The following is a 23,690-nucleotide window of genomic DNA, read 5'->3' on the forward strand; positions in this document are numbered from 1 at the left end:
GCAGTGGGTGGAGGGAAATATGTAAACTTTGAGGTTGCTGTTCTTTTGAAGAAAGTTGCTGAAACTGCCTTCAGATGTGAACAGGAGTGGGAGATGGACGCAGCCTCTGGCTGCTTATTAACAGACAAACCTTCCTTCGTGGTTTTTAAGCCACGAGAAGGAGCAAAGCCCACTCCCAAGAGTCCTTGGATATAAATGACTAGGCAACTTCAGGTCTGTGATACTCTCCTGAAGAATAGGGCAGAGTCCGTTTCTTTTTTGTGAGGACTCGCGCCTTTTGGCGACAGATTATATAAAGGCTTACTATTGGGAGTTTGGGGGGCAAAAGGGAGGAAAAACCTAAAGGTAGAAGCTGAGAGAATGAGAGAAGTATGGGAGAATGGGGTAGGGTAGCTCCTCTGGATCCTTTCCTGAAATTCTAACATTTACTGCTGGTTCTCCTGTTTCCCAAGGGGTGGGAGGTGTAGTTGCCTAGCAATGGAAGCCGTGAGAGGTGGAGCCTAGGCCGGTAGGCGAGTATCGGTTTCCTCTCCAGGCTTTCGTTAGCTCAGAGGCAAGTGCAGTTTGATGTTATCGCACCCGGTGGGAGGTGGGGGTGGGAGAGGGGGCGGTACTCCATGGAGAGGGAAGGCCACCCAAATTCCTTTGGGTGAGCCGCTGGAACCAGTCAGTCCGGTCTGGCAGAGAGTAAGGGCTCAAGGGAGCGGCTGGGCCATTCGCAGTGTCCCAACACCTAGCCTGAGCCTGCTGAACCCCAAGTCTGCTCTGGCCCCTCCGAGGCTAGGGTCCGGGTTCGCTGTGCTGCGGATGCTGAACGTGATACTTTGCTTCGCATCCGCGCAGGACAGTGATGCTTGCCCTGACAACTAGATGGCAGACATGGGAGTTCCGCTTCGGTTTGGTGGCCTACTTCTCCAGGCTGACCTCCACATGCTGCTCAAGTGCGCGAACTATCAAGGCTCCATTTCACAAGCGTATTTTCTCATAAGAGTCCTACTATGATGTAGGAGGTACTAGTCTCATTTAGCTGTTGGGCAATATTAATCTTGGTGGTAAGACTGTTAAGCAACTTCCCCAAACCCATATTTATGAGCACATCCGACTTTTTTCCATTGGCTGTACAAGCCTGTCACCGATTTCATCAAGCTTAACGCTTCCTGTTCCCTCACTTCTGCGAAGCCAAGTGTGCTGTTGTGGAACACCAACAAGTCACTACAATAACCGGGAAGCTGATCTTCCACAACAGTCGAGAGGCAATGTTTCAGTTTCTCCCCACAGAAATGCATCTCATCTCACCCCTCTACTACAACCCAAATTGAGCCTCAGCCTAAAGCACCTTGCAGATGGTCAAGGGGTGGCAGCGCTCAGCTCCCCATCTTCTGAATCTGGGGCTGTGGGTGTTTGGCATTCCTGATTTAGGCTGGTAGAGGATGACTGACTTCAAGCTTAAAGCTTCCTCCCCTGTACAAATGAAATCACTTAAAGGAAGGGAGAGGGTGCGGGCAGGTCCCCAGCAGTGCGTTGAGGCGGAAGTATCTAGTTAAATTACTCCTAGTGAACAAGACTCTGCAGTCTTCACTCTCTGGCCACCTTCCTCTCCTCACCGGAGGGCCCTAGCTGAAAAGCCTTGAGGGAGAACAAGACATCTTTTGACCTGACCTTCCATTATAAGGGTGAAATGAACAAAAGGTTTCCCAAAATTAAAGTTTCCTTGGCCCATCTGGAGCTTACAAGTTTCTTACTTTCAAAAATTAAATAAACAGATGTAGGCGGGGATGAAGCGAGCAACGGAAAAAACAAACAAACAAACAAACAAACAAAAACTCTCTGAGAAAGCCTTCCTCCATCAGAATAGAGCAACTGAAACACCACTTTCTTCTCTAATCCTAGTGGACGCTTGGCACTTTACAGCTCTCAAAGTTGGATCCCCTTTCACATGTACGATCTTTGAGATACTGACTTTCAGGAGAATCTGAATTAAAATCCAGCTTCCCATTGGGTGAGAAAGCCACTAACTCATCCCTCTGTGTGAAGTAAAATCACAAAGCCCTCTCACTATTGTGAAACGGAATGCGGTATTTGGTGAGTTCAATATATTTACACCCCTCTCTTTTCAAGATCACATGAACGACACACTCAAGAAAACTAAGGTCCAAAGACATGGGCTTATCCTCCATGAACCCAAGTCACCTTTAGCTTCCTAGACCTGGTAGCTGTCACATGCACCTGGTGTGTAGAGTACCTTTCCTCTTCATTTCCCGCAAGCTGTTTCAACTCATTTCAACCCCCCTTCCCCCCCCCACCGTTTCTGTTCCTACGCAACCCTATCTGCTAAGGACAGAGCAAGAACAGGTAACCTTCAGGGTCTTAACCTCTTCCGTACGGTTCCCCCATCACTCCAACATTTCCCTGGTTTGCACTCAGGCTGAGGCTGGGCTTAAGAGGAATGTGAAAAGCAGGTGGGGCTCTCATCAGGTTTCAGCTTGTTCTCTGAGCCTCCAGCAGTCTAGGCTGATTTCCTTGTGTGAGTCACCCGGGCTTTCTCCACTATTTCCATTCCCTTAAGTAGAAAAATATTGAACATTATTTAACCTCTCTTACATACATTTTGCTTACTGTTTCCAAATAGAATGTTAGAGGCAGGAGTGTCCTTTAATTTTATATTTTATTATACAGATGAGACAATATATCACAGAGAAAAGGCTTACACAAGCCAGGCAGCAGGTGGCAGTGTACTTGAGTTCCTAAACTCTTCACTGACCTATCTAGCATTCATTCTATCTGCCTGCCTGGTTAGTCTCTTGTTTATTTCTTCCTGATTGTTATACACAATTTTTTAAGAGAGGGTCTCACTCTGTATCTTTGGCTGGCTTGGAATTCATTATGTACATCAGGATGGCCTCCAACTCTGCTTCTGCCTCCTGAGTGCTGAGATTAAAGGTGTATCTCACCATGCCTGCTGATTATTTACATCCTTAAATTGTGATTATTCTGTAGCTTTTGGATATCATTTAAATGGGAGAAATACTTACATAGATGTAAAATGGTACGCTTTGACGTCATCTGGCTACCTATTTTCCTGTTTTTAAAATGAAACAGTTTTATTTAGCAACGTACTTGGTCTCAATGGTTAATCAGGCCTAAGGGCTGAAGCGATTACATCTCTCCTGTTTCATCTACAGCAAATTAGCCTAAGAACCTGGAGGAAAAATTGCCAGTTGTGAATGAGTTCACCCACTTGCTCATGAGAACATGCCATTTTCTAGGCTTCTGTGAGAGGGAAACTAGGGCCACCTGTTCACAGAGACAAAGCCATGACCTCTCTGATTTGTACAAAACATCCATGTTCAGCTAGATGAGCAGAGACAGATCTTCAACTATGATATGAGAAACAAATGTGTTTCTTTTTAAACTTCAGGTTTATCAACTTATGAAAGTTCTAGCTTGTAAAGCTGAAAATTCTTTGAGAGAGAGCCAGAGTTGAGAATACCACTGGAGGGGTTCCCTGCACAGAGAGTAAGGCTCAAGTACCTTAATGCTGAGGAGTCAGGCTGGAAGAGTCTGGCACTGAAGAGTGGGTGATGAAGAGTTTGGCTCACAGAGGCACTCCCACGGTAAGACACACCCCAAGAAGCTACCAGACCAAGTAGTTGTTAAGTCCTGTGTCCCTCCCCACTCCTTCTCCCTGTAACATCTACTCCTTTTTAATACCCAATGTCAATTTTAAAGAGCATCTTGATCCTGCCTTATATCTTTTTTCTTTTTCCTGTCTTTCCTTTCTCTTTTTAATCTCTCAAAGAACAAAGGCTGTCCTGGTTTGGGGACCTTTGTGGACTCAGAGAGATGAAACTGTTCTGCATTATCTGAAACAAATCTTTCTTTACCTCTCTCTTTCAGATTATTTTCTGTTCAAACTCTCCCATCTCCTTCTCTTTTCCTTGATCTTATAGCAACCCTTACTTTTTATGAACCATCCTCCTTCATGCTGTCTATCAATCCAATACTAATCATTAGTCTTTCTTACTATGGGATTTTTTTCTTTTTTTTTTGCTTTCAGTGAATACCCATAATATCTGGTATATTAATATATGCAGTACTGTCAGTATATTTAAATCCCAAAACAATTGGAATGATTCTTTTGTAATTAGGTATCACTATATTATCGTGATGACTCTACCTTTAGATAGTGACTAATGAAGCAGATAGGATTATAGTTTCATGGGTGGACTGGAATTAGAACCTAGTGCCCTGAACGACAGTCTTAAAGAGGAAATGACTCTTCAATACTATACTACAAATTAATTTCTCCTGAACACGGAAGACATTCCTCTGAAAAATGAAAAGTGACTTTCCAGATGCGCATGTCCCAACACAAACAAAAAAGTAATGTCGACTCAAAGACAACTTGTCTCCTCCAAAAATATACAAATCCCACAGTATTGACCCCAATAAGAATGACTTCAATGAAATTTGAGACAAACAACTCAAAATAATGATCATAAACATGTTCTGATAAATCAGAGATGATACGAATAAATTCCTGAGTGAATTATAAGAAAACACAAAGAACTGAATGAAATATGAAGTCAATACAAAGATATAAAAAAGAAATTTAGTCAAGTGATAGAAATTCTGGGGCTAGAGAAACAGTGCAGCAATTGAAAGGTGTACTACCATTTCAGTGAACCTGAATTCCATTCCCAGCACCAACTTTAGGTACCTCCATGGGCACCTGCACCCATGTGCACATACCTATACAAACACATAGCTATAAACATACTTTAAAATAAAATATTTTTTAAAGATAGAAATACTGAATAAAAAAACTGAAATGCTAGAAATAAAAGCTTCAATAAGTCAAACAAAAAGATCAGGAAATTACCTCACCCATAGAATTGTCATAGGGAGGACAGTATATCAGAGACCTAGGACAAGGTAGTGGAGTTGTAATATTCTGTTAAGAACACAGATATCTTATTTAAAACATACAAATGGAATACAGCAGATCTAGGGGATGCTAAGAAAATAATTACATACTAAAAGCATAGAAAATATTTTCAGTATAACAGAAGACTGTAAATCTAAGGAAGGAGATGTTCACTCAAGTAAAAGAGGTATGTAGACTATCAAACAGATAAGATCAGAAAAAAAGTTCCATATATCATATTAGAACCAAAACAACAACTAATGTATCAAACGTTGGAAGAAATAAAAATGAAGTCATGTATACAAGTGACCACTACACTTAGCAAATCTCTGTCATTAGTGAAAGGAAAATAATAATTTTCATAACAAAGTTGGCTTAAGAAACTTTATCTACAGAAAATAATGCAGTAAATTCTTCAGACTAAAGAGAATGACAGACAATCTCATGCATGAGACTACATAAAAAAAAAACAAGGGAAAATATCAAATGTTACATCAATAAGACAAAATTAATTAATATATAACATTCAATAAAAACTCTATTAATAGTCTTAATTCTCCAATCAAAGACTAAAAAATGGATGAAAAATGGGTCCACTGCTGGTGGGAGTGAAAACTGAAGTGACCACTCTGGATATCAATGAAGAGGTTCCTCGAAAAAGCTGGAAATACATGTACCATGCGATCCAGCTATATTACTCTTGATAACATTTTCAAAGAACTGTATATCTTATTTTAAAGATGACCTGGATCAGTGACAGGTGCCTGATAGGGAGGACTAGAGAATAAGAGAAAATAAAGCAGACAGGAACATTTTGTATCAGAAGGTCTTGTAAAAATTGATGGTGCATACGAACAACTTTATGAAGAAGTATAACATAAGCACAGTTCACAGAGGGGAGAAAGGGTCAGAGCCAGCAGAAAGCTATCATATAATGGGACAAAGTCAGCAGGAAGCTAATAAAGCAATATTGCACAAAAGGAACACAGAATATCCCAAATATGACACAGACTGATCATTCAGTAGCCTTGGAACTGGCAACTCCAGTCTCTGCAAAGAGGAAAAAAAGGTTCCAAAGGGAACAAAATTCCTCCACTGGAAATCTTGTGTGGTTACAGGAAATGGCCTGTTCAGGTTCTAAATCCTCTACTGCTAGAAGTCTTAGGTTCTTGGGCATTTCCATTGTCCTCAGTTTCTAGTTTGTCCGAGAGATGCTCCCACCCCCAACCCAGTTTTCTCTCCCAGTTCTCTCTCCCTTTGTCTTCCCCACACCTGATCCCCGTTGTTACCCTCCTGACCCTCTCTCACACTCAGTTGCTTCCCTCTGTTCAGCCCCAATGTCTATTTTATTTCTCCTTCTCAATGAGATTTAAGCATCCTCCCTTGGACCCAACTTGAGATCCATGCCATGAGAGAGAGGCCACTCCTGACACTATTAATAAAATTCTCCTATATTTGTAGACAGGAACCTAGCATAACTGTCCCCTGAGAGGCTGCACCCAGTAGCTGATGGAAACAGATGCAAAGGCCCACAACCAAACATTAGGTGGAGATGAGGAATCTTTTATTTTTCCCATTAATTTATTTATTCACTTTACAACCCAATCATATAAGAGTCAGAGTTTGGTCTCTAGCACACATGTAAAAATCTGGTTTTAATGCCAAGACTGGGAAGGCAGAAACAATGGATCCATCCATAGGGCTTTTTGGCTAACCAGGTTAGCTTACTCAGTGAGCTTTGGGTCCCAGAAAGTGACTGTTCCGACAAAACACAATGGGGTCCTCCAGAGGAATAATATCCAAAATTGACCTTTGTGTTCCATGAATATGTATACACATGTATATACATATCTACAGTCACATAACCATATATGTATGTAAGTTGCCCCACAATGACTGTCAATAAATTACTAGAAAACTATTGGTATAGATAGAATCATGGCTCTGAAACATACTATAAATGCAATCTCAAAGGTAGAAACCACAATTGTATAAATCAGAAATTTTGAAATTAGGTAGGTGTGTATACATGAATTAATAAAACTGAAAAACTAACAGGAAGGGGAAGAAATGCTACACAAATGATTCATTTTAAATAAAAACTGAAAGGTCATGTGTTTGGGGATTCAAGGGTGATACCAAGGCAGACTGTCCTTGTGAACAGATTTATTAGAAGAGTTATTAATACCATAGCCAGTCAGCAGCAAAGACTCATATAGCAGAGTAGAGGCCCTTCTTATAGTTTCAGAGAAATGTCTAGATTCTAAGCAATGTGATTGGTAGCTTGATACGTAGATAGGTATCTATATAATCTATCTACAATATAGGTCTATATATACAATATATACAATATAGGTCTACAATTAGGTTGTCTATGACTCTCAACAGCAGGACAAAGGGGAGGAGGGCTAGCATTCTGAGGAAAGAACTTGTGACCTTGAGGCTATAAAGGAAGTGGAAAGGAGAAGCCCACTTAGTTAATGTGAGCCCATTATATGTGGTGTGAGTTCTTTTCCCTAGGGCCTGTATACAGAATCAGCTAAGAGGAAGGAGGAAGGTGGCATAGCTGTAGATGGGCATGCTCTAAGCAATGCCTGGTCTGATTTCTAAAGCAAACAAACTTTATCAGTAAAAGGAATATTTTCTTTTAAATCAATTGAAAGAAATAGTAAGCATTTGCTTGAAGAAGGAATTCAAACAGCATGTAAACATGAAAAAGTGTTTGCCTTGTAAGTGACAAAGGAATGTGCTTTTAAGTGACAAGAAGGAACCTTATACTGTTTCAAGTGCTTCATGTATTTAAGATATTTGAATTTTGTATTTCAAGAAGGTTGCATATGAAGCTGTGAGCAATGGTAGGGTCAGGCCACTTTTCTTTGTTATATTTATTGTCACTTCTGCAATTAGGAAATAATCATTTGCACTTAAAGAAGTCCTCAGCTGGGATGAGTAAAGATGTCTTCAAGTTGTGGCTGCCTCCTCTAGTTCCTCAGGGAGCACACTCAGCCAACAAAATAGACCACTTCCTGCTGATTAAGGGCATTGGGTTCCTAGGATTAAAACAAAAAATATATTCACATAACATAACTAGATTTTTTAAGAAACCAAAATTCTCACTACAAATGAAAAAAATGCCAAGCTAATTTTTATTGGAATGCAACTTGTAAACAAGGATGCTGTAATTCTTTAGATTGGTTAATATCAAGCTCTCGGCCAGTATTTGAAACATGGGAATAGTCACACCTGGTGTATATTGCAGAAGGAAGAGGAAACATTTAAAGCAAACTGCCATCCCCGTGTGTGTCCATTACACCCGTGACTCTCATAAACCCATGGCCATTTCACCTGCTTCACAGGCTGTACCAACAACAGCAAAGATCTGATTATTGCGTTGAGCACCTATGTGAACCTGTTATAAAACAAGTCACACATCATAGTTCTGAAGAGTTCCTATCACCTTTAACTTAGTATTCAGCTTCTAGTATCTCCTATAAAAGATTCGAGTAAAATTCTGTGTGTAAAATATGGCCTTCTGTGGGAGGAAATGGAGATGTATTATACTGGGATCTCTGGAAACAGAAAGGTATATCTGTGTACAAAACTGTTATACAAAATCTCCATGACCTAGGAACACTGAGGAAGCAAGCTAAAAAGTGTGCCATTTCTCAGCAAACCCCCAGGAAGAGCTGAGGTGTCTGTGGGGTTGTCTTCATTTGTAGCACAGGGGCCCTTGTCTTATATGACAATTTGTTGTTGGAATGTGCTGTATCAGAGAAGAGACATGTGCTTTATCCTCGGGAAATGTAGAAGGCAGGTAGCTGCTTAGATGAGAACCTCTGTGGATAGGGATCAGGTATGCAGCACAGTGACTCTTCTAAACATTAATGAACAAAATCCTAATGACAGGGATGGTGTCAGAGAAAGATTGCTTCGGTAGAACTCAGGCAGCTATCCATCATGAATATTCAGAAAAAAATACTCACCAAAGGTGCAAGAACCTCATGTTAGCTGTAGTCCACAAAGCCATAGTCCACACTGAAACACTTTCCCAAGGGCTTAGCCAAAGGAAGTCATTTTATGGTTCCTCTGAGTTCAGATAGAGTTTTGGAGACTTGACATTCACGGAGTTTTTGAATGTAGTATGCTGTGTTAGCTTTCATTGCTGTGCAACATACCTGAGAAAATACTAAAGGAAGGAGGGCTTGTTTTTTCCATGATTCCAGTACATTGTTGATCAACTCTATTACATGTTGGGGATCAAGGCTGCTCACTTTTTGATTTCTAGGAAACAGAAAGAGATACAGAGATGAAAGAAAAAAAAGACTAGAGATACAATACAGTTTTCAAAGACATGCCCCCAACAATTCATTTCTTCTGATCAATCCTGACTTCCGAGCTCTATCTCCTCTGAATAACCTATAAAGTTGTGAATTAGTCAATGGATTAGACCATTGATTAAGCCAGAGCCTTTATTATCTAAATGTTTCACCCAAACTTTACTTCTAAATATTGCAATGCGGATTTGCCTTCAACATACCAGATTTTGGGAGATACACTGTATATTCAAACTACACAAGCCAATACAAGAATGTTGGTTCCTGAATAATGTCTGATAAGGTATCTAAGTCTGAGCTGATACAATAAACTACTATAGAATGAGAAGCTTAAACAGTGAACATTTATTTCTCACAGGTCTGTAAGCTGGAAGTTCAAGATCAGGATTGTCACAATCATCAGATTCTGGTTGAGGGTCCCTTTCTTGATTTATAGAAAGATATTGTAAATTACATTGTAGGAAGAGAAGTCTCTGGTCTCTCTACTTCCCCTATAGAGGTCTATTTTCATTCAGGAAGACTCCTTCTATTACCTAACTACCTCCTATATTAGTCATCTTTGCATCACTATAATAAAAATAGTGATTGTTTCCTAGAAATCAAAAAGTGAGCAGCCTTGATCCCCAACATGTGATGGAGTTGATCAACAATGTACTGGAATCATGGAAAAAAACAAACCTTCCTGTAGTATTTTCTAAATACTATTTTCTGACATCATTAACTTCTTTAAAAATGATTATTTTGGTTCATGGTTTGAAGGTTATAGTCTAAGATGAGGTAGGCCTATTTCTCTCTGCCTCTGTTGAGATATCAGATAGTCACAGCCAAGAAATATGGTAGAGCAAACTGTTCATATCATAAACTATGAAACAGAGAAAGCAGAGGGGGAGAGAAGACTGGCTGGGCTCCCATTATCTCCTTTGTGAATTCAGCCTCATTACCAAGGGCCCTAAAGTAATGTCCTACTGCCTAAGAATCCAGAACACCTCCAAAGAGTGGGGATTGAACTTTTATGGGCATATAATCTAATCAAAAGCATCTGGATACCATCACATTGGGTATTCAAAATATGAATTTGGGGGCACATGAACATGTTGAAAAATTGTTCATTTGGCAGCATAATGATGCATATCCCAAACAGAAAACTTACTCAAATTGTAAAATTACCAAGGTTTTTGAGGCTGTGGAGACATAATTCTAAAGATCTTCTACTGTGGGAAACTGCTGTGTGACACTATTCCTGGGAAGATGCACACAAATATATTTACCCTGTGCAGGAAACTGATTACAGACAAAATCAATGACACCACTAAAGCACAGCTTTGTAAAGCAATGAGTTTTACTGGTCACATACAGGAAAACAGGCAAGAGGTTACTTAGCAGTAGCAGAGATAATGTAAAGGCTGGTCCATCACCAAAAGCCCGCCCATTAAGGATGAAAACCCATGAAAGCTGCATGACTTGAAGGCAGCTCAACAGGTTTAAACATCTCTTCCAGGCAGCTCAGCTGCTCTGGGCATTCCTTTATCAGTCCTTACTGCTAATAGAACTTTGAAAAAGGAGCTCCTTGTTCAGCCTGTCAGTTTGGGGGACTTCCTGGTTTTGTTTTGTTTTGTTTTTGAATTTTATTTTTAAAGTTTTATTTTTATATTTATATATTTCTTTATTTACTGTTATATATGAGTGCCTTGCTTGCATGGACATAGGCACACATGCATGCCTAGTATTCACAGAGACCAGAAAAGGATTTCAGATGCCCTGGAACTAGAGCTATAGATGATTGTGAGCCACCGAATGGGTACTGTGAACTTAGGCCTTCTATAAGAGCAACAAATTCTCTTAACCACTAAGCCATGGATCCAGTCCCAAGAACTTCCTGAATCTTTTTTTGTTAAGATTTATTTATTTAATTTATATGAATACATTGTAGCTGTCTTCAGACACACCAGAAGAAGACATATTTATATGAGTACACTGTAGCTGTCTTCAGACACACCAGAAGAGGACATCAGATCCCATTACAGATGGTTGTGAGCCACCATGTAGTTACTGGGAATTGAACTCAGGACCTCTGGAAGAGCAAGCAGCCAGTGCTCTTAACTTCTGAGCCATCTCTCCAGCTTGAACTTCCTGAATCTTAAGGGGCCTCCTTTAGAACTTCTTGGGTCTTGCTACATGGCAAAAGCATGACAAATTCATAGCTTCTAACCCTCACCTGGGCTTTCCCAAAGAGAGGGCAACAAGCTCTTGCTTTCCACAGACTACTCTTACCTAATGACTGAGTGTGGTCTGAAAGGTACTACACAAAGATACCAATCTCTGCAAGATACAGAGTTGTAATGAGCAATTTGAAGTCCAGGATTTCCTGTCTACAACACCTCCTCAAAACTGTGTTAAACCTTGAATCTCTTCCTGCCCAATCTTCTCTTCTTTAAGCAATTTGAGATTTACATCATGACCTTCTTGGATTATTGGGATTCCTGTTTTATTCCCAGCACCTTTCTCAAATTTTTCCATTCAGTGACTATGGAGTATGACTGACGCTATCTTGACATCTGCATCATGAAGGGCCTGAACTTCCTGGTTTGGTCTCTGGCTCACTCACAGGCTCATGTTTTCTTATAAGAACCTCACGCCACCTGCCTAGTATACTGTCCTTAGTTGGCTGGACTCTCTCACATCAACTAGTAACCAAGCCAATCCTTGACAGACATATCCACAGCCCAGTGATATCTAGACAATTCCTTAACTAAGACTTTCCCGTCAGATGATTCTAGGCTATCAAGTTAATAATTAATACTAATTTCTATGGCCACTTAAGGGCTCAGGGGAAGACTGGCAGGCATTTTCTTTATGACAACAGTGCAGAAACATGAAGCCTAGGCAGATCCACAACTGTGCTGGCCCGAGTGGAGAAGGCCAAAAGGAAGTGAGGAACAGTCAAGAAGCCAAGAGTGACACCTAGGTTTCTTCTCAAGGTCCTACTCTTTTGATTGGATTTTGATTGGATTTGGTCCCTTAAACTGGCTAGTCTCCCTCTCTCTTCCTCTCTCTCTCTCTCCTTCTCTCCCTCTTCTCTCCCTCCTCCTTCCCTCCCTCCCCCCTTCCTACTCTCATTCTCTCTCTCCCTCCTCCTCTACTTTTTTCTCAAACACACACATGCACTTTTGAATGTTTTTCTGTTTGTAAATTGTGACTAAAAAGTTTACCACCTTTTTTTAGAAACCTGATCTTGTTAGGTTTTTTCCAGGTTGGGCTTTAACTCCTAAGTTTAAGTGATTTTCCATGTAGCTGGTTTGAACTGTTTGTAAGGATGGACTAAAGAAATATTGACTTTGGTCTGTGCAAACCCATATTTGATCTGCCCATTTTATATGCAGCTGTCAGTTTGTTCATTTGACTATAATTAAATTTCTGGATTTTAAGAATTCAGCAAACTAGTTTTCACAGGTCAAAGTGTTAATAGACAAAAACCCAGCAAGTTGAATTTGATCTGCTTTTAGCTTAAGGTCTCTTTATTTTAGCCTTATAATTGTGTAACATTTACTCTGGAAACAGAAGCAGAAGGGTTATAAGTCAAAGGACAGCCTGGACTATGTATCGAGTTCCAAGTCACTCTGAACTATCTAACAGGGCCTATCTCCAGTGAAAATAACAAAACCAAAATCCTTTACCTGTGTGGAACATAGAGCTTTCCTTTTTTCATTTTTTTCCAATTGTTTGTCTATTAAATTCCCAGTAATCACTTTACACATAGTTAATTTGAGAAGTTGGTTTGGTTTTCATATATCGTTTATAAACAATTAATAAAATTTTCCATTTAAACTACCAATAGCAATAAAAGGAAATTACACTAAATATAAGTAATAGCTAATTTTATTACATTGCCAACTTGGTCTTTGAGTCATTTGAGTATCTATGTTGCAACTTCATTTTAGATTTATTTTTAATTATATGTATATATTAGCCAGGGTTCTCAAAGAATCAGAACTGATAGAGTAAACTGATAGAGTGCATCTATATATTAGTAAGGGATTTATTGGAATATTATATAGGCTGTGGTCCAAGTAGCCCTACAATGGCTGTCTCCTGATAGTGTAATGCAAGGGAAATGTTAGTGATCCCCCCAAAAACAAACAGGAGCCCATCTGATGAATCTCACAGCAGGGTCTTTATTCTATTTGAGCTAGCTTGGGCCCTTCCAACACACCACCGTCACACAGGACGGTTTTGGTGGCAAGACTTTATAGTAAGCAGCAATGGAGAGACAAAGGGAGGAAAGGTAAGTGTGCAAGCATCTAATTGAAAAGCTATGTGGCCTTTAACATAATTGGCCAGTGCTGAGAGTCATATCATAAATTTAATTTCTGATCCCCTCTGCATCGGTGGTCATTAGGCAGAGGCTGGGCTTGTAACCTGGGGGTATAGGTCTGTTGGGGGAATAACCTGGAAACACTGGTCTTGTTGAGTGTGTAACCTGGAGAGGCTGGTCTTGTTGGGGATTAGCCTAGAGACTCGAGCTGGGCTTGGGTTTTGTTGAGGAGACAACTTGGAAACTAATGCTAGGTACCAGCCTGTTAGTTTACCTGAGTTCAAACTTAGGTCAGGTTCTCTAAAATGAAGTCAGAACTTAAAAGATGTGGCCTCTCAATAGAAAGTCTAAGAATTCAGTTGTTGTTCAGTCCACAAGAATGGATGTGTGAGAAGTCCCAATCTGGTGCTGGAGTCCCAGGGAGGACTTAGAGAACTGCCAGTTGTCAGTCCATGTTAGAATCCTGAAGAAGTAAGTTCTAATACCAGCAAAGGAGCGAGGGCAGGCAGATAGAAAGCACAAGCTTCCTTCTTCATATTCTTCTATGTGGGCTGCCACCAGAAGGAATGGCCTAGACTTAAAGTGCGTCTTCTAACCTCACATATTCCAGATTTAGGGTGGCTTTTCCCACCTCAAATAATACAACCAAGAAAAATAATCCCTCACAGTTCCACCAGGCTGCTTGGGTTTTAATTAATTCCAAATGTCGTCAAGTGAAATACAAAGGTTAGCCATTAAAATGTATGTCTCAAAGAAAAAAAACAAAGAAAAATAAATAAATAAAATAAATAAAATAAAATGTATGTCTCTGTGTGCACATGAACGCAGATGTCCTCGGAGGCCGTAAAAGAGAATCGGATCCTCTGGAGTAAGGGCAACAGAAAAGTGGGAGCTTCCTGGTGTGGATGCTGAGACTGACCTCAGGTCCTCTGCAAGAGCAAAATGGGCTCTTTGCCACTGATCTATCTCTCCAGGCTTCAGGTTTGATTTCTCAATCATATCTCAGAGTTCTTCAATGTTATAGACATCCCCCCTCCATTGGTGTTTCAGAGTAATATTTTCTTACATTTGCTCTGCATCCCCAATAGTTTCTCGTCTGTATGATTAAGTCTATTGATGATATTTTTACCTCTCAGTTTGAGCCCAGTCAATAATATGTCTTTAAGAATAACAAATAACTGATCAGACCTTGAATCTCGGGGGGGGGGGGCTAAATAAACATCAGAGGAAGCGGAATCTTTTTTTCTAGTTCTAATTCTTTCTAATATTTGAATGGATTGTTTTTTATTTTTGGCATTGGATATGCATATAATGTATTCAGTAGTGAAAATGCTGAATCCAACGTGAGGCTCCACAGCTTCGGAATGACTACTCTAAGTCTAAAAGCTCACTGAAATGTGCAGGTTCTGAATCTGGTTGACTCTAGTGTGTGATGTTTACTTTATTTGCAAGAAGTTTAAATAATAAAATTTATAAAATTAATTTTTAAAGTCAATACACAAAGTAAAACTATTCCTAAAAAAAAAAAAAAATAAGAGAACGAAAAAGAGAGGTCAGTAAAATGGGTCAGTGTGTAAAGGAGCATGGTGAGCAGGCATGGTGACCTAAATTCAATCCCTGGAACCCATAAAAAGGTGAACAGAGTGAACCAACTCCGTAACATTGTCCTCTGACCTGGCACACAAATCCTGTCTCCATCATGCATTCTCTTACACAATAAATTAACAAGCAAACAATTGGTTGGATGATATTAAATTTTAAAGAAAGAATAAAGAAAACTTGAGGGGCAGCAAAAATTTTAAAACTGAAAAAAATAGTAATAAAAAATGTGTAAGTAAAACTAAGTAAATGCGTTAAGGGGAATAAAATTTAAAAATAAAAATTCTTTTAAAAGTATAAGCACAAGCCTAACCCTGCAGAGACTTGATACGCCAGGGTGGGGGATACTCTGGGGACCCCAGCCTCTCAGAGAAGAAAAGGAAGAATGAGGAGAGAGGGACTTTTGGAGGGAGGCAGCGTTTAGAATGTAAATAAATAAATAATAAAACTTCTAAAATTCTAAAGAAACTTCTAAAAGCACAGTAAAAAGATAAAGTAAGCACACAGTGAGAGGGGGGAGGGAGAGAGAATAGAAGAAAGCAGGTTAGGAAGGGAGAAAAAGGAAGGAAAGAAAGAAGGAAGGCAAGCAAAGTATTGAAGCAGCTTTCTTCTGGCCTTTAGAAATCAGAGACTGGCTGAGCAGGGAACTTGTGATTGCAAATGAAGACAAGAGAATCAGTAGCTCAAAGGAGAGCCTTGGCCTACATGGATAGGTTTTCCAAGATAACTTGTATCTAAATGCCAGGAGGGGAAGAGGAAGAAGGAAACAGAAGGGGTAGGGAGAGAAAGGAACTTTGGAGACTGTCCCGAATACAGAGAGATGAGGAATGAGGTGTGTTAGTCAACTGAACTTCCAGACTCTTTTGTCGGTGTTGTTATTTTGATTCAGGGTCTACTTTTTAGATCAAACTGACTTTGAACTTACAGAAATCCTTCTGCATCAGCTTCCAGAGTTGTGGAGGTGCAGATCAGAGTGTACCCTATGCTGCCCCCAGCAAGTGGTAAACGCCTGAAAGAACTGCCTTTGGTTCAGTAGCATACTTTGTTTACATAACAGTGACCTCTGCTGGGCGCCCTTAGTTTTGCATTCCTTGAGCTGAACATATTCTCCCTCTCTCTGGATAGGGCCTAGAACATACTGGAGATGGCGGCTGATATTCTAGCTGAGGTGTCTTCCAAGTGCAATAGGTACAAAGGAAAGAAGCCAGAGCACTGAAATCTCCATAGGCTGACCTGTTGTGCTTTCAAAATACACTAAGGATTAATCACTCAGTTGGAAGAATGGGTTTTTGGATAGCAGGATGTCTGCTGGAGATCCAGAGATCATGGATTCTACAGCACTGAACCTCAAATCAGGTTAATCTACCTGCTGACCTCATACTGAGGGATATCAAACTCCAAAATTACCCCCAATTAATTTCATCTGTTCCCCAACACCTATGTATGTCACTGCCTGGGCTATGCCGCCTTTTACCTGCAATTCCTGGATTGTGGTTTTTATTTTACTATTATTTTAGAGCATGCTGTTTTACAGAAAACATTCCCTAGATTTATCATGTACTATGTTTCCACACTTTATCAGTGAGACACATTTATTAGAATTGATAAGTCTACAGTGAGAAGTCATTATCATACAATGTCCTGGTTGATGATAAGGGTATGTGCATTCTATTGGGTTTAAATATAGAATGACATGATATCATCACTGGAGCATTATTCAGTGTAGTTTCACTGCTTTAAAAATCCTCTGCTTAGAAACCGAAGGAAAAGTCAAACAATAACCAGCCCAACTCGAAACCTATCTCATGAGCCAGCACCAATCCTTCACATTATTAATGATATTCTGTTGTTCATAGCATGTTTTCTCAGGCTTCTTAGAGGATCTACCCAGCAGCTGACTGAAACAGATGTAGATACAGCCAAACATTACATAGAGGCTGGGGACGCTTATGGAAGAATTGGGGGAAGGATTGAAGGCCATGAAGTCGATGAGAACCCCACAGGAAGACCATCAGAATCAAAACACCTGGATCCCTGAAAGGTCCCAGAGTCTGAACCATCAACCAAAGAACACACAAGAGATGGAAGGAGGCCCCAGGCACATACACAGCAGACAGGCAGCTCAGTCTCCATTGCTGCCTTGCCTGGTCTAAAGGGGAGAGGATGCTCCTAATCTGGCAGAGGGTTGATGTGCCAGAGTCCAGGGATACCCAGGGGTGGCCAACCTCTCAGAGGAGAAGAGGAGAGGGTTTACAGAAGGGACTCTGTGAGGGAGGAACTGGGAGAGAGAGCAGCATTTGTGATGTAGATGGATGGATGGATGGATGGATGGATGGATGGATAGATAGATAGATAGATAGATAGATAGCAATTTTAATTTTAAAAAAAATCCTCTGCTTAGCCTATTCATCCTTTCTTCCCTCCACTTAACCATTGATAGCCACTGTGACTATTTTTCATAGTGTTTTGTTTTGTTTGTTTTTTGGTTCTCTCTATTTTTTTAATATTTTGTAACATCATACAGTAGGGATCACACAGTATGTAGCCTTTCAAACTGGCTTCTTTCACCTGAGCAACATTTATTTAAGCTTCTGCCCTGGCATTCTCTGACACAATTGCTCTTTTTTTTTCCAACACTGAGCAAAATTCTATTGTCTGTATGTAATACATTTTATCCACTCACTTAAAAGACATATTGGCCATGTCCATGTTTGAGTAAGTATGAATAATGTCACAAGTTCTCACATGCTGGATTCTGTGTGCTTCTAGATTTTTATCCACTTTGGATAGATATCAAGGAGTACAATTTCTGGTTTTTACATAAGAATTTAGAAGAATCTGCTTAAGTGTCAAGTCAGCTGTACTATTTTACATTTCCCACTAGTAGGTTTGCTTCATTTCTGTTCTTAGAGTGCTTAAATCTCTTGGGCGTTCAAGTTGACCTTTAGTGTACACCTCACAGGAAATGGGGTGAGTCAATCTGGTGTTCCTTTCCCTCTAACAGAGCTGAGCACAGCTCAGGTATCTGAAGCTGACCCCTGAGCAGCTGCTTGGGAATGTCGTTACCTTTCCAATAAGCCAATTTATAGCTCTTTCCCCTTTTAGAAAATCTTCAGTGTTGCAATAACTAATACATAAGATGAAATAGCTCCCCACTTATTTGGCATATTTGAAGGATGATTAAAAGTACTCTTGGTTTATTTAAAACTTATAAATAAGCCACAAACTTAGGGGGGAAGACTAACTCAAAGAAATTTTGAGCTGCTAGGAATAAACCCATAACCTACGTATGCTGGGTAGGCATTCCTAGCCCTGATTTAATATTTTATATAAATTCATCAAAAACTAGTTTGTTTTCTTATTAAATAATAGCTGCATCACTTAGTCTGTATATTTCTTTATAATTTAGAATTGCAGTGTTGAAAATAGGCCAGATTTAGACAGTACGCTATACAGCATTAGTAAAGCAAAGAGAGGGTGGTGAATGCCTACCACTGGACGATGGTATGGTGGCAGAAAGATCAGTAGAAAGATGGATGACTGCACCATAAAACCTAGCTCAGAATCATCATGAACAACAAAAGTATATCTGTGAGACTACATCAGTCCAAACAAAGGCAGACAACATTCAGTAGCCTGGTAATAACGATGTCTTGATTCTGCTCAGGGGAACTGGATATTTTCATAAATTCCAAGCAAATAAATCTGCAGGACACCTCTACATCTCCACATACCTCTCTGAATTCTGACTGCTTTGCTTTTCTTCTGGCCCCAGTTGATTCTCAGTAGCCTACCCTCAATAAGAGGTGGTTTCATCTTTAATCAGTTCTTTGTTTTAAATTTTTTATCAGATAACTTATTTACATTTCAGATGTTATCCACTTACTTCATTTCTTCCCCCTCTCAGGAACCCCCTATCCCATCCCTCCCCCTCCTCCTGCTTCTATGAGGACGTGCCCCACCTCCCCCACCTCCCCACCCTTGAATTCCCCCACACTCAGCATCCAGCATTCATGGGACCAAGGATCTCCTCTCCCACATATGCCCAACAAGGCCATCCTCGCCTATGTATAGAGCTGGAGCCATGAGTTCCTCCCTATGTGCTACCAGGCTGATGGTTTAGAACCTGGGAGCTCTGGTTGGTTGGTATTGATGCTCTCCTCATGGAGCCGCAAACCCTTTCAGCTCCTTCAGCTCCTTCTCTCTAACTCCTCTATTGGGAACCCCTTGATCAGTTCAATGGTTAGCTGTGAGCATGGGCCTCTGAATATGTCAGGCTCTGGCAGACCTATGAGGAGACAGCTATATCAGGCTCCTGTCAGCATGCACTTCCTGACATCCACATCAGCATCTACCTTTGGTGACTGCACATGGGATGGATACCCAGGTGGAATGGTCTCCAAATGGCCCCTCCTTCAGTTTCTGTCCCACACTTTGACACCATATTTGCTCCTTGAGTATTTTGTTACTCCTTCTAAGAAGAACTGAAGCACCCACACTTGGTCTTCCTTCTTCATGAGTTTCATGTGGTCTGTGAGTTAATCTTGAGTATTGCGAGTTTCTGGGCTAAAATCCAATCATCAGTGAGTGAATACCATGTGTGTTCTTTTTGTGATTGGGTTATCTCACTCAGGATGATATTTTCTACTTCCATCCATTTACCTTAGAATTTCTTGAATTCATTGTTTTTTGTTTGTTTGTTTGTTTGTTTATTATTAGGTTTGAATTCATTGTTCTTAATGGCTGAGTAATACTCCATTGTGTAAATGTACCACATTTTTTGTATTCATTCCTCTGTTGAAGGGCATCTGGGTTCTTGCCAGTTTCTGGCTATTATAAATAAGGCTGCTGTGAACATAGTGGAGCGTGTCCTGGTTATATGTTGGAGCATCTTCTGGGTATATGCCCAGGAGTAGTATAGCTGGGTCCTCAGATAATGCTCTGTCAGATTTTCTGAGGAACCACCAGACTAATTTCCAGAGTGCTTGTACCATCTTGTAATCCCACCAACAATGGAGGAGTATTCCTCTTTCTCCACATCCTCACCAGCATATACTATCACCTGAGTTTTTGATCTTAGCTATTCTGGCTGGTGTGAGGTGTAATCTCAGGGTTGTTTTGATTTGCAATTCCCTGATGAATAAGGATGCTGAACATTTCTTAAGGTGCTTCTCAGCCATTTGAGTTTCCTCAGGTGAGAATTCTTTGTATAACTCTATACCCCATTTTAATAGGGTTATTTGGTTGTCTGGAAACTAATTTCTTGAGGTTCTTGTATATATTAGATATTAGCCCTCTATGAGATGTAGGATTGTTAAAGATCTTTTCCCAATCTGCTGGTTGCCATTTTATCATATTGACAGTGTCCTTTGCCTTACAGAAACTTTGCAATTTTATGAGGTCCCATTTGTCAATTCTTGATCTTAGAGCATAAGCCGTAAGTGTTCTGCTCAGGAACTTTTCCCCTGTGCCCAAGTTTTCAAGGTTCTTCCCTATCTTCTCTTATATTAGTTTCAGTGTATCTGGTTTTATCCACTTGGACTTGAGCTTTGTGCAAGGAGATAAGAATGGATCAATTTGCATGCTTCTACATGTTGTCCTCCAGTTGAACCAGCACCATTTGTTGAAAATGCTGTCCTTTTCCCACTGGACAGTGTTAGCTTCTTTGTCAAAGATCAAGTGACCATAGGAGTGTGGGTTCATTTCTGGATCTTCAATTCTAATCCATTGATCTTCCTGCCTGTCCCTGTACCAGTACCATGCAGTTTTTATCACTATTGCTCTGTAGTATAGCTTGTGGTCAGGGATGGTGATTCCCCCAGAAGTTCTTTTATTGTTGAGAATAGTTTTTGCTATCCTGGGTTTTTTGTTATTCCAAATGAATTTGAGAATTTCCTTTTCTAACTCTGTGAAGAATTGAGTTGGGATTTTAATGGGGATTGCATTGAATTTGTAGATTGCTTTCGGCAAGATGGCCATTTTTACTACATTAATCCTGCCAATCCATGAGCATGGGAGATCTTTCCATCTTCTGAGATCTTCTTCGATTTCTTTCTTCAGAAACTTGATGTTCTTGTCATATAGATCTTTTACTTGCTTGGTTAGATTGACACGAATATATTTTATATTATTTGTGACTATTGTGAAGGGTGTCATTTCCCTAATTTCTTTCTCAGCCTGTTCATCTTTTGAGTAGAGGAAGGCTACTGATTTGTTTGAGTTGATTTTATATCCAGCCACTTTGCTGAAGATGATTATCAGGTTTAGGAGTTCTCTGGTGGAAGTTTTGGGGTCATTTAAGTATACTATCATACCATCTACAAATAGTTATATTTTTACTTCTTCCTTTCTTATTTGTATACCTTTGACTTCTTTTTGTTGTCTAATTGCTCTGGCTAGGACTTCCAGTACTATATTGAATAGGTAGGGGGAGAGTGGGCAGCCTTGTCTAGTCCCTGATTTTAGTGGGATTGCTTCAAGTTTGTCTCCATTTGGTTTGATTTCGCTACTGGTTTGTTGTATATTGCTTTTACTATGTTTAGGTATGGGTCTTGAATTCCTGATCTTTCCAATACTTTTACCATGAAGGGATGTTGGATTTTGTCAAATGCTTTCTCAGCATCTAGTGAGGTGATCATGTAGTTTTTTTCTTTGAGTTTGTTTATATAGAGGATTACATTGATGGATTTCCAAACATTGAACCATGCCTGAATTCCTGGGATAAAGCCTACTTGATCATGATGGATGATTTTTTTGATATGTTCTTGGATTCAGTTTGCCAGAATTTTATTGGGTATTTTTGCATCAATATTCATAAGGGAGATTGGTTTGAAGTTCTCTTTCTTTGTTGGGTCTTTGTGAGGTTTAGGTATAAGTGTAATTGTGGCTTCATAGAACGAATTGGGTATTGTTCTGTTTCTATTTTCTGGAATAGTTTGAAGAGAATTGGTATTAGGTCTTCCTTGAAGGTCTGATAGAATTCTGCACTAAAACCATCTGGTCCTGGGCTTTTTTTCTGGGGAGACTTTTAATGACTGCTTCTATTTCTTTAGGAATTATGGGACTGTTTAGATGGTTTATCAGCTCCTGATTTAACTTTGGTACCTGGTATCTGTCTAGAAAATTGTCCATTGTATCCAGATTTTCCAGTTTTGTTGAGTATAAGCTTTTGTAGTAAGATCTGATGATTTTTTAAATTTCCTCAGTTTCTGTTGTTATGTCTCCCTTTTCAGTTCTGAGTTTATTAATTTGGATACTGTCTCAGTGCCCTCTGGTTAGTCTAGCTAAGGGTTTATCTATCTTGTTGATTTTCTCAACCAGCTCCTGGTTATGTTGATACTTTGTATAGTTCTTTTTGTTTTTACTTTGTTGATTTCAGCCCTGAGTTTGATTATTTCCTGAGGTCTACTCCCCTTGGGTGTATTTGCTTCTTTTTGTTCTAGAGCTTTCAAGTGTGTTGTCAAGTTCCTAGCGTATGCTCTCTCCAGTTTCTTTTTGTAGGCACTTAGAGCTATGAGTTTTCCTATTAGCACTGCTATCATTGTGTCCCATAAGTTTTGGTATGAATAGCCTTCATTTTCATTAAATTTTCATTCAATTTAATTAAATTTCATTAAATTAAATTTTCATTAAATTCTTAAAAGTCTTTAATTTCTTTCTTTATTTCTTCCTTGAGTAGAGCATTGTTCAATTTCCATGTGTATGTGGGCTTTCCATTGTTTTTGTTATTATTAAAGACCAGCTTTAGTGCATGGTAATCTGATAGGATGAAAGGGATTATTTCAATCTTTTTGTATCTGTTGTGGCCTGTTTTGTGATCAATTATATGGTCTATTTTGGAGAAGGTACCATGAGGTGCTGAGAAAAAGGTATATTCTTCTGTTTTAGGATGAAATGTTCTATAGCTATCCATTAAATCCATTTGGTTCATAACTTCTGTTAATTCTACTGTGTCTCTGTTTAGTTTCCTTTCCATGATCTGTCCATTGCTGAGAGTGGGGTGTTGAAATCTCCCACTATTATTGTGTGACGTGCAATGTGTGCTTTGAGTTTTAGTAAAGTTTCTTTTATGAATGTGGGTGTGCTTGCATTTGGAGCATAAATGTTCAGAATTAAGGGTTCAACTTGGTAGATTTTTCCTTTGACGAATAAGTGTCCTTCCTTATCTTTTTAAATAACTTTTGGTTGAAAGTCAATTTTATTGGATATTAGAATAGCTTATTTCTTGGGTCTATTTACTTGGAAAATTGTTTTCAGGCCCTTTACTAGTGTCTGTCTTTGCCACTGAGGTGCGTTTCCTGTATGCAGCAAAATTCTGGGTCCTGTTTATGTATCCAGTCTGTTAGTTTATGTCTTTTTATTGGGGAACTGAATCCATTGATGTTAAGAGATATTAAGGAAAAGTGATTGCTTCTTCCTGTTATTTTAGTTGTTAGAGGTGTAATTATGTTTGGGTAGCTATCTTCTTTGGGGTTTGTTGAAAGATTACTTTCTTGCTTTTTCTAGGTTGTAGTTTCTC

At 39.6% G+C, this 23,690-nt stretch overlaps 1 protein-coding gene across 3 annotated transcripts in view; it reads left to right on the forward strand.

Moving 5' to 3' along the window:
* The window catches only part of Il23r (interleukin 23 receptor), a 116,243-nt gene that overhangs the window by 27,361 nt on the left and 65,192 nt on the right, over positions 1–23,690 (forward strand). For 2 of the 3 annotated variants that reach the window (XM_028782462.1, XM_028782466.1), the window contains exon 1: positions 12,133–12,239. The exons of the other annotated variant lie outside the window; for it this stretch is intronic. The gene's annotated coding sequence lies outside the window, so the exon portion shown is untranslated. Of the gene's footprint in view, positions 1–12,132; positions 12,240–23,690 lie in introns of those variants that run through there. 3 annotated transcript variants of the gene reach the window in all.

This window comes from Grammomys surdaster, unplaced genomic scaffold (genome assembly GCF_004785775.1).
Source record: "Grammomys surdaster isolate TR1022 unplaced genomic scaffold, NIH_TR_1.0 752, whole genome shotgun sequence".
NCBI classification, from domain to species: Eukaryota; Metazoa; Chordata; class Mammalia; order Rodentia; family Muridae; genus Grammomys; species Grammomys surdaster.